Raw genomic sequence first — 12,866 nt, 5'->3', positions numbered from 1 at the left:
AAATAATGGAAGAGACCTTCCCAAATCAAGGGATTGAGAGAGAAATGTGTGTGGAGGAAGCTTTCAAATCTCCTAGATTTGTCAATGTAATAAGACCTACTGAAAGGCATATAGTAGTAAAAATCACAAAACTGAATGATAAAGAAAGAATACTCAGGGCAGCAAGGCAGAAGAAAATAACCTACAAAGGAAGCCCCATCAGACTTTCATCAGATTTCTCTACAGAAACCTTACAAGGTAGGAGAGATTGGAGTGACACATTCAAAACTTTAAAGGATAAAAATCTTCAGCCAAGAATACTCTATCCAGCAAAAATATCCTTCAGATATGAGGGAGAAATTAAATCTTTTCCAGACAAACAAAAGCTAAGGGAATTTTTATTCACAAGACCTCCACTACAAGAAATCCTCAAGAAGGCTCTCATACCTGAAATAAGAAAAAAAGGGAGAAAGGGGTCACAAAACATAGATTAGGGAGACAAATAGCTAGAATTGAAATAGGATAGCAAATATTCAACTATAGCATTAGGATAAAGGGAAGGAAATCACCAAAGCAAAGACAATCTTATCACTCTAACCACAAACTCACAACACAAGTTGGAATAAGAGATGAAAGTAATAATTTAGGAGGGGAGTGGGAAAGGGACTGAAACAGTCTAGGCTAAGGAAGTAAGAGACCACCAGAAAATGCACTATGTTATACATGAGATTCTGAATACAAACTTCAGGGTAGCCATTAAACTAAAAAACAGAACAGAGACACAAAACATAAATAAGGACAATCTAAGAAACCCAGCATAAGAAATTGCAGAATTCAATGGGTAGACTAAAACACACAGGACGAGAAACAAAGGAAACACAGGAAAACTGGAAAAACGAGCAACAGAATGACAGCATTAAGCTCTCATGCGTCAGTACTCACCCTCAATGTAAACAGATTGAACTCTCCAATAAAAAGACACAGAGTGGCAAAATGGATTAAAGAACAAGATCCAACAATTTGTTGCCTCCAGGAAACACATCTCAGCCCCAAGGACAAACACAGGCTCAGAGTGAAGGGGTGGAAGACAATACTCCAAGCTAATAGCAAACAAAAGAAAGCAGGTGTGGCAATACTTATATCAGACAAAACAGACTTCAAGATAAGGCAGATAAAGAGAGACATAGAGGACCAATATATAATGATCAAAGGGACACTTCATCAAGAAGAAATAATGCTTATATATATCTATGCACCCAACACAGGAGCACCAAAGTTCATAAAGCAGCTATTAACAAACCTAAAAGAAGATATAAAAAATGACGCAATAATAGCAGGGGACGTCAACACCCCACTCACATCAATGGACAGATCATCCAGGCAGAAAATCAATAAGGAAACAGTGGAGCTAAAGAAAATGCTAAAACACTTGGACTTAATAGACATATATAGAACACTCCATCCAAAAACAGCAGAATATGCGTTCTTCTTAAGTGTGCATGGAATATTCTGAAGAACAGACCATATGTTGGGAAACAATGCAAGCCTCTACAAATTTTAACAAATTGAAATAATAACAAGCATCTTCTCCGATCATAAGCTATAAAGCTAGAAATTAATTAAAATGAAAAACCTGAGCAAGGCACAAGGATGTGGAGACTAAACCATCTGCTATTGAACAAGCAATGGATCATTGAAGAAATTAAAGAAGAAATAAAAAAATACCTGGAGACAAATGAAAATGATAACATGCCGTTCCAACTCATATGGGATACAGCAAAAGCTGTATTAAGAGGAGAATTCATCGCAATGCAGGCACATCTTAACAAACAACAAAAATCCCAAATAAGCAATCTTAAACTACACCTAACTGAATTAGAAAAAGAAGAGCAAACAAGGCCCAAAGTCAGCAGAAGGAGCGAAATAATAAAAGAGCAGAAATAAATGCTATTGAAACAAAAAAGGCAGTAGAAAGGATCAATGAAACAAAGCCGGTTCTTTGAGAAGATAAATAAAATTGACAAACCCCTAGCGAGACTTACAAAGAAAAAAAGAGAGAAAGGTCAAATAAACAAAATCAGAAATGAAAGAGGAGAAATAACAACAGACTCCACAGAAATACAATGGATTATAAGAGAATATTTTGAAAAACTATATGCCAGCAAAATGGATAACCTAGAGGAAATGGATAAATTCTTGGACTCCTACAATCTCCCAAAGCTCACTCAAGAAGAAGCAGACAATTTGAACAGACTAATCACAAGGAAAGAGATTGAAACAGCAATCAAAAGCATCCCAAAGAATAAAACCCCAGGACCAGATGGCTTCCCTGGGGAATTCTACCAAACTTTCAGAGAGGATTAAATACCTATCCTTTTCAAGCTATTCCAAAAAATTAGGGAGGATGCAACACGTCCTAACACATTCTACGAGGCCAACATCATGCTGATACCAAAGCCGAACAAGGACAGCACGAAAAAGACGAAAAAGGAGAACTACAGGCCAATATCGCTGATGAACATAGATGCAAAAATTTTCAACAAAATTTTGGCAACCTGAATTCAGCAATTCATCAAAAGGATCATACATCATGATCAAGTGGGATTCATACCAGGGACACAGGGATGGTTCAACATCCGCAAATCAATCAACATGATACACCACATCACCAAACTGAGGAATAAAAACCACATGATCATCTCAATAGATGCAGAGAAAGCATTTGACAAGATCCAACAGCCATTTATGATACAAACTCTGAACAAAATGGGGATAGGAGGGAACTGCCTCAACATAATAAAGGCCATATATGACAAACCCACAGCCAACATCATACTCAATGGGCAAAAACTGAGCGCCATCCTCCAGAAAACAGGAACGAGACAAGGATGCCTTCTGTCACCACTCTTATTTAACATAGTACTGGAGACTTAGGCCAGAGCAATTAGGCAAGAAAAAGAAATAAAAGGAATCCAAATAGGGAGGGAAGAAGTGAAACTCTCGCTGTTTGCAGACGACATGATCTTATATATAGAAAACCCCAAAGAATCCATTGGAAAAGTTTTAGAAATAATCAACAACTACAGCAAAGTTGCAGGGTATAAAATCAATTTACATAAATCTGTAGCATTTCTATTCTCTAATAACGAACTAACAGAAAAAGAACTCAAGAACACAATACCATCCACAATTGCAACAAAAAGAATAAAATACCTTGGGGTGAATTTAACTAAGGAAGTGAAAGACTTATACAATGAAAATGACAAGGCTTTTCTGAAAGAAATGGATGATGACATAAAGAGATGGAAAGACATTCCATGTACATGGATTGGAAGAATAAACATAGTTAAAATGTCCATTCTACCTAAAGCAATCTACAGATTCAGCGCCATCCGACTCAGAATCCCAATGACATTCTTTACAGAAATAGAACAAAGAATCCTAAAATTCATATGGGGCAACAAAGGACCCCGAATAGCTCAAGCAGTCAATCCTCAGAAAAAGGAACACAGCTGGAGGCATCACAATCCCTGACTTCAAATCATACTACAAAGCTATAGTAATCAAAACAGCATGGTACTGGTACAGAAACAGGTGCACAGATCAATGGAACAGAATTGAAAGCCCAGAAATAAAACCACACATCTATGGACAGCTACTCTTCGACAAAGGAGCTGAGGGCATACAATGGAGAAAAGAAAGTCTTTTCAACAAATGGTGCTGGGAAAACTGGAAAGCCACATGTAAAAGAATGAAAATTGACCATTCTTCTTCACCATTCACCAAAATAAACTCAAAATGGATCAAAGACCTAAAGCTGAGACCTGAAACCATAAGGCTTCTACAAGAAAATGTAGGCAGTACACTCTTTGACATCAGTATTAAAAGGATCTTTTCAGACACCATGTCTTCTCAGACAAGGGAAACAATAGAAAGAATAAACAAATGGGACTTCATCAGACTAAAGAGCTTCTTCAAGGCAAAGTAAAACAGGATTGAAATAAAAAAACCAACCCACTAACTGGGAAACAATATTTGCATGTAATACATCTGGCAAAGGCTTAATATCCATAATATATAAAGAACTTACACAATTCAACAATAAAAAATCAAACAACCCGATCAAAAAATGAGCAGGAGACATGAACAGACATTTCTCCAAAGAAGATATACGGATGGCCACTAGGCACATGAAAAGATGTTCATCATTGCTGTGCATCAGGGAAATGCAAATCAAAACTACACTAAGATATCACCTTACACCCATTAGAATGACAAAAATAACCAAAACAAAAAGTAACAAATGTTGGAGAGTTTGTGGAGAAAAAGGAACCCTCATACATTGCTGGTAGGAATGCAAACTGGTGTAGCCAATATGGAAAACAGTATGGAGATTCCTCAAAAAGTTTAAAATAGAACTACCGTATGACCCAGCTGTCCCACTACTGGGTATCTATCCAAAGAGCTTGAAGTCAGCAATTCCAAAAGTCCTGTGCGCCTCTGTGTTCATTGCAACATTATTTACCATAGCCAAGACATGGAAGCAACCTAAGTGCCCATCAACAGATGATTAAGATAAAGAAGATATGGTATATATATACAATGGAATACTACTAAGCCATAAAACAGAACAAAATCGTCCCATTTGCAACCACATGGATGGACCTTGAGGGAATTGTGATGAGTGAAATAAGCCAGTTAGAGAAGGACAATCTCTATCTGACTCCACTTATATGAGGAATTTAAATATGTGGACAAAGAGAACAGGTTAGTGGCTACCAGGAGAAAGATGGGGTGGGAGGTATGCACAAAGGGTCAAAGGGTGCACCTACAACACAACTGACAGACAATAATGTACAACTGCAATTTCACAAGATTGTAACCTATCATTAACTCAGTAAAAAGTAATTTTAAAAAAAGAGATTTGAGGCAGGAAGACTAGTTAGATGTCTAAGGCAGCTTTTTAAATGAGAAAATGAGGACTTTCAACTAGGCTGGTGAATGTAGGTTTGACGAGGAGAAGGCAGGGACGAGAGGCATGGAAGTAGAGTTGACACTGCACAGAAACTGGCATCAGACACTTAAAAGGGACTTACTCTTAGCTTAACTTGGCCAGGTTTGAGAGATATATTGGAGGTAGAGCTAGCAAGACTTAAACAGATGGATTGAATTGGAAGAGAGAGGGCAGAGAGTGAGAAAAAAAAGACAGCTAGTTTTTGATTGAGCAAGTGAGTGGATGGTGAACCATTTACTGAGAAGAGAAGGCTTTTCAAGTAGAGAGGCTGGACGTCAATAGTTCTGTTTTAACTTTAAGTGTGAGATGCCTCTTAGATATCCAAGTGGAGATGTCAAGAAGGCAGTTGTATAAAAGAGACTGGAGTTCAAAAAGACAAATATGGACTAGAGATAAAATTTGAGAATAATAAGCATATAAATTAGATGGTCTCCAGAGTCATGGGACTGGATAAAATCACTTAGGAAAAGAGAACAGATAAAGAGGGGAAAAGCAATTTTTTGGGATATTCTTGGTCGCTCCAACCTTGAGAGTTCTAGCAGAGGAGCCAATAGAACAAGCTGAGAAGGAGCTAGCCAAAGAAATGAGAAGAAAACCAGAAGAGTGAGGTATCCCGGAAGTTAGAGAAGGAAGTATTCCAGGAAAGAGGGAGTGGTCAACTACATGAAATGCTAATTTAAGATTTGATAAGGTGAGAACAGAGAATTGGTCATTGGCCTTCAGGGAAATAGAGTTTTTGGTGACCTTAATTAGCAGTGTTTCAGTGAAGCAGTGAGAACAAAAACCTGAATGGTATTGGGTGAGGAGAAAATGGGTGGGGAGACAGTGAAAGGTACTCTTTGAGGAGTTTTTTTCTGAAAGGTAATGAAGGAATGTAGTCACACCTAGAGGGAGACATGACTGCAAGGCATAGTTGTTTTTTTTAAGATGAATGAGATTAAGGCACCTTCATATGCCAGTGGGAATTATACAGAAAGGAGAAATTGATGATGCAGAAAAGAGCTATTGCAGGAACAGTCCTTGAGAAGTCCAAGTAGACGAGATCTTGGTCACGAGTAGAAGGATTGGCCTTAAAGAGGGACATAAAGACTTCTTCCATTGTCAGGGTAGTGAAGGTAAAGTGTATGAAATCAGATGTCATTAGGTTGGTAGAATTAGTGGGAAAATGAAATAAAATTCATCTGATTAGATCTATTTTCCCACGCAAGTATGGAGCAAGGTCATCAGTAGTAAGTAACGTGGGAAAGGGATGTTGGAGATTGGAGGAGACAAGAAAACTTGTGAAATAGTTATCTCAAAATGGCAAAGTAAATATATGGAAAGAACAGCGTCTCACAGTGTTAAGTCCCCAGTTAAGACTTGTGGTAATACATTTTAAATGAATACAGTCAGCATAGTTGTGTAGTTTTTCTCTGGGGCTGTTCATGTGCTCAGAAGCAAGCTTAGAGCAAGCTGATGGTTGAGATGACATTTTACTAGCAGAGAGAGGGAAGGAGAGACAAGAGAATGTTTGCAAAGTGAAAAACATGATTGTCCATAGAATTTAATCAGGATGAAGAGGGAAGTGAGAATACTGATTACAATGATAGGGCGGTGATTTACATCTTGGTGAGATCCAAGAATTGTTGGAGTGAGGATATGCATTTTAAGCAAGCATCCCAGGGTAAATATGATTCATGTGGACCACTCTCAAAGAAGCATTTATAATACATTTGGGTCATAATGGTAGTGTTAGAGCAAATATCTGTTTTTGTTCAAATTTCACAGTATATCTATTTAAACACAGGCAGAGGTGCTTGTAAATAAGTGAATTTACAGGGCCAGCCTCGTAGCATACTGGTTAAGTTCATATGCTCCACTTCGGCAGCCTAGGGCTTGCAGGTTTGGATCCAGGGCAGGCACCTAGCACTGCTCGTCAAGCCACACTGTGGCAGCATCCCACATAAAACAGAGGAAGATTGGCACAGATGTTAGCTCACCGACAATCTTCCTCAAGCAAAAAGAGGAAGATTGGCAACAGTTGGTAGCTCAGGGCCAATCTTCCTCACACACACACAAAACCTGAATTTATGCAACTATGTAGGAAGATATTGATCATCAAAACTTGAGTAGTGAATAGATTAATAGTCAGAGGAAATGAGTATAACAATTGTTCTATTACAAATTTAGCCTTTAAAATGTATTATTAAATGAACTCTTACATTGTATCTGCATGCATTTTAATTTTTCATGTCAAGTAATTATATTGCTCAAATATTTAACTATCCCATTTATTTCTGGCATTGTGAATCTATTTGGGTATTTTAATTTTAATATTGGCACACATCTGAAAATAAAATTATACTCTACAATCTTCTTTTTACTGCAAGAAAATTCTGAATTTCAGTTTAATTTGGGCAGTTTCTTAAACTGAAAATGCCATCTTTAATTCCTGATTATGCAAGTGCAACTTGTTTTCAGTAAAACTTTGTCTTTAATTTAAGCTGCCTCCCTTTGCTTGGGAAGCCATTACAGTTTTTCTTTATTAAATTAAATTTGCACCTGTCTGGAACACTTAATGAAAAGTGGACTGAGCAGGCTAAAAGACTAGAGATTCTTTTTGCATTGAAACTCACTTATATGTAGCTTTTCATGTACTTTATTTCTGAGCTTCACTGAAAGAAATGTCATGAAATTAGTGGGGCCTATTAGAATTTCTCAAACTATCAAATTTATATTACAAGAAAGGTTAGAATTATTTCCCCCAAATCTATTCTCTATTGACTACAACTATTTTATAATAAGTTTGAGGGGACTTTTTTATCAAGTGTTTACGTCATTGTATACTTACTGTAATTATTAGATGCCTTTGGAGAGATGCCTGGGGATTATTATGTGCATTATTATTATGTACATTGTTGATGCTTTTTCTGACAGCTTAAATCAATTACCAAATATTATACATGACGAACACCAGGCTGAGCTGTAGGGAATCCAAATAAAGTACAAAATGAGGTCCCAGATGTTAGTATTCCTTTTAGATGTTTCAATTTTGCCCCTAATTCTGCTTTTCATGTCTTAATACTAAGTGCTAGGTACTAGTAGTTAATACTAGTACTACATGTTGTAATCCAAATTATACTTCATGTTGGTTTGTAAATATATTTGACACGTTACTGTTTATATATCTTTGTAATGCTGTTTCTCTTGCACTTTCTTTCCAATTCTAAGAAATCTTTCCTCATTAAGACTCATCTCAAATGGTATCACCTGCATGCCATCTTTCCAGACACTTCCTTCATCCAGTAAGTACCCTATAGTGGCACTTATATGTTTTGCCCTCTTTTAAACATTACTATATTTTATATTATCCTTCCCCTTACTTGAAATTACTTTCTTGGGAAATTAGCTCACTTGAAATTAACAGTGTCTTATTTTACTGATCTTTGTATATACCATGTCATACATGGCATATCATAGTCACAAAATAACATTTGTTGAATTAAAGATCAGAAACAGCTAAAGGAAAATAACATATATGACAAAAATGATCAGAAGTCAAATCATGAGAGAAGTGATCAATATTGAGTTCCTAGAGAGGAGAAGACTTGAGCTGACCCTCATACGTGAGGACCCTAAAGTAAAAAACAATCAGAGTGTATGCTCCGAGAATGATAAATGCCATTTTAAAGTGGATTTTGAAATAGCAGTTTTCTTAAAGTGGATTAATTGTTGGCAAATTTAATAGTCTTTGATTTTCTTTGGTTACAGTAGAGTTACACCTTCCTTCATTTTATGAATGATAGAGCCTTTTCACACAGTAAATCTACTAGAAACAAAATCATAATCCAGTCCAGGAAATCCTCGTACATGTTCTTAGAGTAAGGATGTCTTTGTAGGTAATAACTGGCCATATTGTGAAAGACCATGAATACCAGTGAAGTGATCTGCCTGATATTCTTTTTAAATGCATTTGGGACCCGGGATAGTTTCATTCCCAGAGGCTTGGCAGCTGATCTCTATTGAGTACTACTAACTCTCTCAGAATGGTTTTCTAAGGGACTGCATGGTTCTGAGTAAGTAGGTTCTGAATTGCTGCTGGAATATGAATGACTAGAGTAGCCTGATAATAAAAGACTGAGCTTTCTAGGGCTGGTACATCCTGAGTCATAGAGAAGCCACATGTATAGTCCTGTGGCAGAATCGAGTCTCCTGGAAGAGAGTAAAAAGTAAGGTTTCAACTGTCAAATGAAGGACTGAAAACCAGGGCCATCTTATCCATTAGTGCCCAGGGCCCTCAATACTTTAGGGGCCCATGAAAATGTTTTAATGTCTTTTAAAATCAGAAGAAAAAAGTGAACTAAAATTGAACAAGATGTTTTACCATATGACATTAACATATTTGTCTTCATACCACAGCAGTCATAAAATATAATTTTTAAATTTTCTATGGAGTAAGGGCTCAGTGTCTTCATCTGTATAATAAGGCGTTTGGACTAGGCAACCTATGAGGGCCCTTGCAGGTCAGAGTTTCTTAAATGGAGTCCTACATCAGAAGCTCTGGACAAGTTCCAGGCCGAAGCAGATTATCTAACATGACCTTATTGTGAACTCAGGTCATGTGAGAACCCACATGGATACAGAACTCTGTATTTTTTGAGCCCAGTTAGAAGTACAAGTTTGGAAATGATGAGAACATGAAGTATGTGGTATTAGAATGCAACTGGTAAAAGATTAGAAGTAGTAAAATGCCATATATGTTGTAAGTACTCAGTAAATGTTTAGTGAATGCATAAAATAATGACGTATATAGAATATCAACTTATTTTCTTAATCAAGAGAAATCTGTATTTACCAGAAAAAATATTAACCGGTGGGGTTTTTTTCTTATTCTCTACAGAAAAAGCAGAAAACATTTTGGAGATGATTGTATCTACAGTATTGAAATCTCATTTCTACAAATTGTAGGATTCTGAAGATTAAGCTGAGAGCTCTTTTAAATTATTTTCTGTTTATTTATAAGGTTTTATTCTTCTTTGTCTAATCCAAAATGTGTGCTATATTAAGATATTAGAGCAGGATTTTTCTTACTTCTTCTGTCTGTATGTTGTTCATTTTTTAGATTATTGGTGGAAAGTGATCAATCCTTATTTGACGTTCCTTCTATAGTAAATGAGCCTCTGTTTACTCATACTACTCCAACCTCCTTATATGCTTAGGCTTATCATACTGATAAAAAATGGGATGATTTAATGGATGCCTACAAAATATATAATTAGAAGGGTAAATTTGCTGAAAAACAAGTATTGCAAAATGACAAAGAAATTACTTCTAGATTGCCTTGATTGGTTTTTTTCCAGTCTAGTAATAACTACAACTACTTTGATGTACATCAGAAGCACCTGAACTACTTTTAAAAAATATTGATGTTTTGGCTCCATCTCACACCTGCTGATTTAGGATCACTGGGGATGTAACCCATACATCTATATTTTGAAAAAGATCCCAGATGATTGTGACAGGCACTAAAGGTTGAGAACTGCAGTGTAGTAAAATAGAAAGAAGCATAGACTCTGGAGTTAGAGCTGAGGCCAGATCTGTTGTAATTTAGGTGTATGAACCCAGATCTAGATCTATGACCAAGTTACTTAATCTCTCTGAACTTCAACTTCCTAATCTATAAAATAGGAATGGTAATACTTTATAAGGTAGATGGGGGGTTAAAGGAGTTAATAAATGAAAAGTGCTTGACATACAGTAAATGATAGCTCGTCTTGTTATTCTAGCGGCATCGAGTTATGCTTGGTTTTCATCTAGACTTATGAAGAGTGAAGCTTTTCTAATAATAGCTCTTCTCTGCATCCAAAAGGATATTTATGCAGAACTTCCTCCAGCTATCTTTTAATTAAACAGATTTACTTTGTTTTGAAGTTTCCTCCAAGTTTGCGTTTTTGCTACTCAGAAAATAGTGGTAGAGAAAGTAGGTGGCTTGGTGTTCAGTTTCTCTAGCATCCTCTGGAGTAGCTAATTATTTCTGGATCCAGTTTCAAAGTTATTTATTGTCTTATTTTAAGAACAGGTATATTGGTATATCATGAACTTGGACGCAAACTTGTTACTTGCAAAACCATAGAACAATGAGTTTTCGTCAATGAAAGAACGTATGGATGCCTAACTCTTTGTATTGGCAACTTTTTCATCATATTTTTATATGGTTAATCTCTGTGAATTTGTAAATGATAGTGTTTCAGATTTATTTTGAAACGTATCAGGTCAGTTTAACTGACAATATAATGACATGAAACTACAAGATAAAGGAGAAGAGGAGAGAGACTGTTCTGAGTTCCTGGTTATGGTCTTTCCATCTGTGTAACATTATGCACATATCCTTTTATTTTCAGTTGCTGTGAACTTGACAGAATTAAAAAGAAAGTACTTATTTTTCTTTCTTTTTTCTTAGTTGAGGATTGATCGAGTACTCAGAGCATAAGGCTAAGCATGAATATTTAATTTACATAAACTTTGCCTAGCATTTAACAAGGGTATCATAAGCTGCTTTCTCTCATGAAACGTACATTCATAACACCTTCTCATTGAAGGGGCTCCCCGTTTATTTACTTTCTTGGATTCATGATATATAAAAAACAGTGAGTGTATTAAATGTTGTTTTGAATTTAAACATTGCACATGCTGGAGATTACATAACATCATGCTTGATATAGCCTTTCTACTTCTTTTATTTCTAGGATTGTCTTTAATACATCAGGAGTAGTCTTCCATTATGCCTAGTATTTGACGGTTTCATTTTGTTTTTTTGTAAGCCTCTTCTCAGATTGTACCATTGTATATTTTGGACAAGAAAACCATATAGGAAAATTTAATACCACAACTTTCTTTAGACAAGAAAATGCAGAAACTACAGCAGATAAGGATGTGAATGGACAAAAAGCATTTTAACCACCTTACATATTCAGAGATCTTGACTCTAAACAGTTGGAATCTTGGCATTATAGTTTACCTGAACAACTACACTAGTATGACACCAGTCAGTGAAACATATTAAGTGTTTACTATGTACAGGGTCTCAGTGAACATACAAAAGAAGTAGACTGTCTCAGAGAATAATATAGTTAGGGAAATAGCCACAAACCCATAAATATAATTGCAAAGTAACATTCACACAACCAAACTCTTTCTTAACAGGGGCAATGTAGCATAATACTTGAGGACATAAACTTTGAAACCGAATTGCCTGAGCTGAAATCTCAAGTCCTCTACTGTGTGACCCTGGGCAAGTTACCTCAGAGTGCTTTAGTTTTCTCATCTGTAAAGTGGAGATAATAATTGATTTGAAGTGTGGAGGGTCTTGAAACCCAAGCTAAGAAATTTGGGTTTGACATGCTGAGAAAATAGGGAGTCACTGTAATTTTTTGAACAGGCAAGTTACACGATGAAATTAACTAAGGAACCTTATTTTAGTGACTGTATATGGATGGAGTGGGAGGGCCTAGAGGCAAAGACACCAGCTGGGAGACTGCCAGAACAGTATGTGTGAAATAATGTGAAGGATGCAACTGTGGAAGTAGAAATAGATGGACAAGACCAAAAATGACTGTGGAGAGAAAAAATTCATCCAGATTTCGTGATGGATTGGATGTGTTTTTAAATATCCTTCTCCCTACAAATGGCATAATTCAGCAAAATCTTAGAAAATTCTGGTGTAGCAGCTCAGTGGAAATCTCCTGTAAGTACTATCAGAAATTATAAACTCTGAGGACTCCAGCTGGTACTGTGTGCATTCACTTACAGCTTCATCTGCCCCTTTATACACTAGAGTGCAACAGGAAACATTGGCTTCTGTATGTAGACAGTATCTCTATAGGAGATGCTTACT

General features: G+C 36.4%; 1 protein-coding gene across 7 annotated transcripts in view; it reads left to right on the top strand.

Annotated features, from left to right (window-relative positions):
• The window catches only part of PEAK1 (pseudopodium enriched atypical kinase 1), a 296,044-nt gene that overhangs the window by 167,045 nt on the left and 116,133 nt on the right, over nt 1-12,866 (top strand). For 3 of the 7 annotated variants that reach the window (XM_070232875.1, XM_070232887.1, XM_023653068.2), the window contains one exon: nt 8,204-8,277. The exons of the other annotated variants lie outside the window; for them this stretch is intronic. The gene's annotated coding sequence lies outside the window, so the exon portion shown is untranslated. The remainder of the gene's footprint in view (nt 1-8,203; nt 8,278-12,866) is intronic. 7 annotated transcript variants of the gene reach the window in all.

This window comes from Equus caballus, chromosome 1 (genome assembly GCF_041296265.1).
Source record: "Equus caballus isolate H_3958 breed thoroughbred chromosome 1, TB-T2T, whole genome shotgun sequence".
In the NCBI taxonomy this organism is placed as follows: Eukaryota; Metazoa; Chordata; class Mammalia; order Perissodactyla; family Equidae; genus Equus; species Equus caballus.
This window is presented reverse-complemented; position numbering and strand designations above follow the sequence as displayed.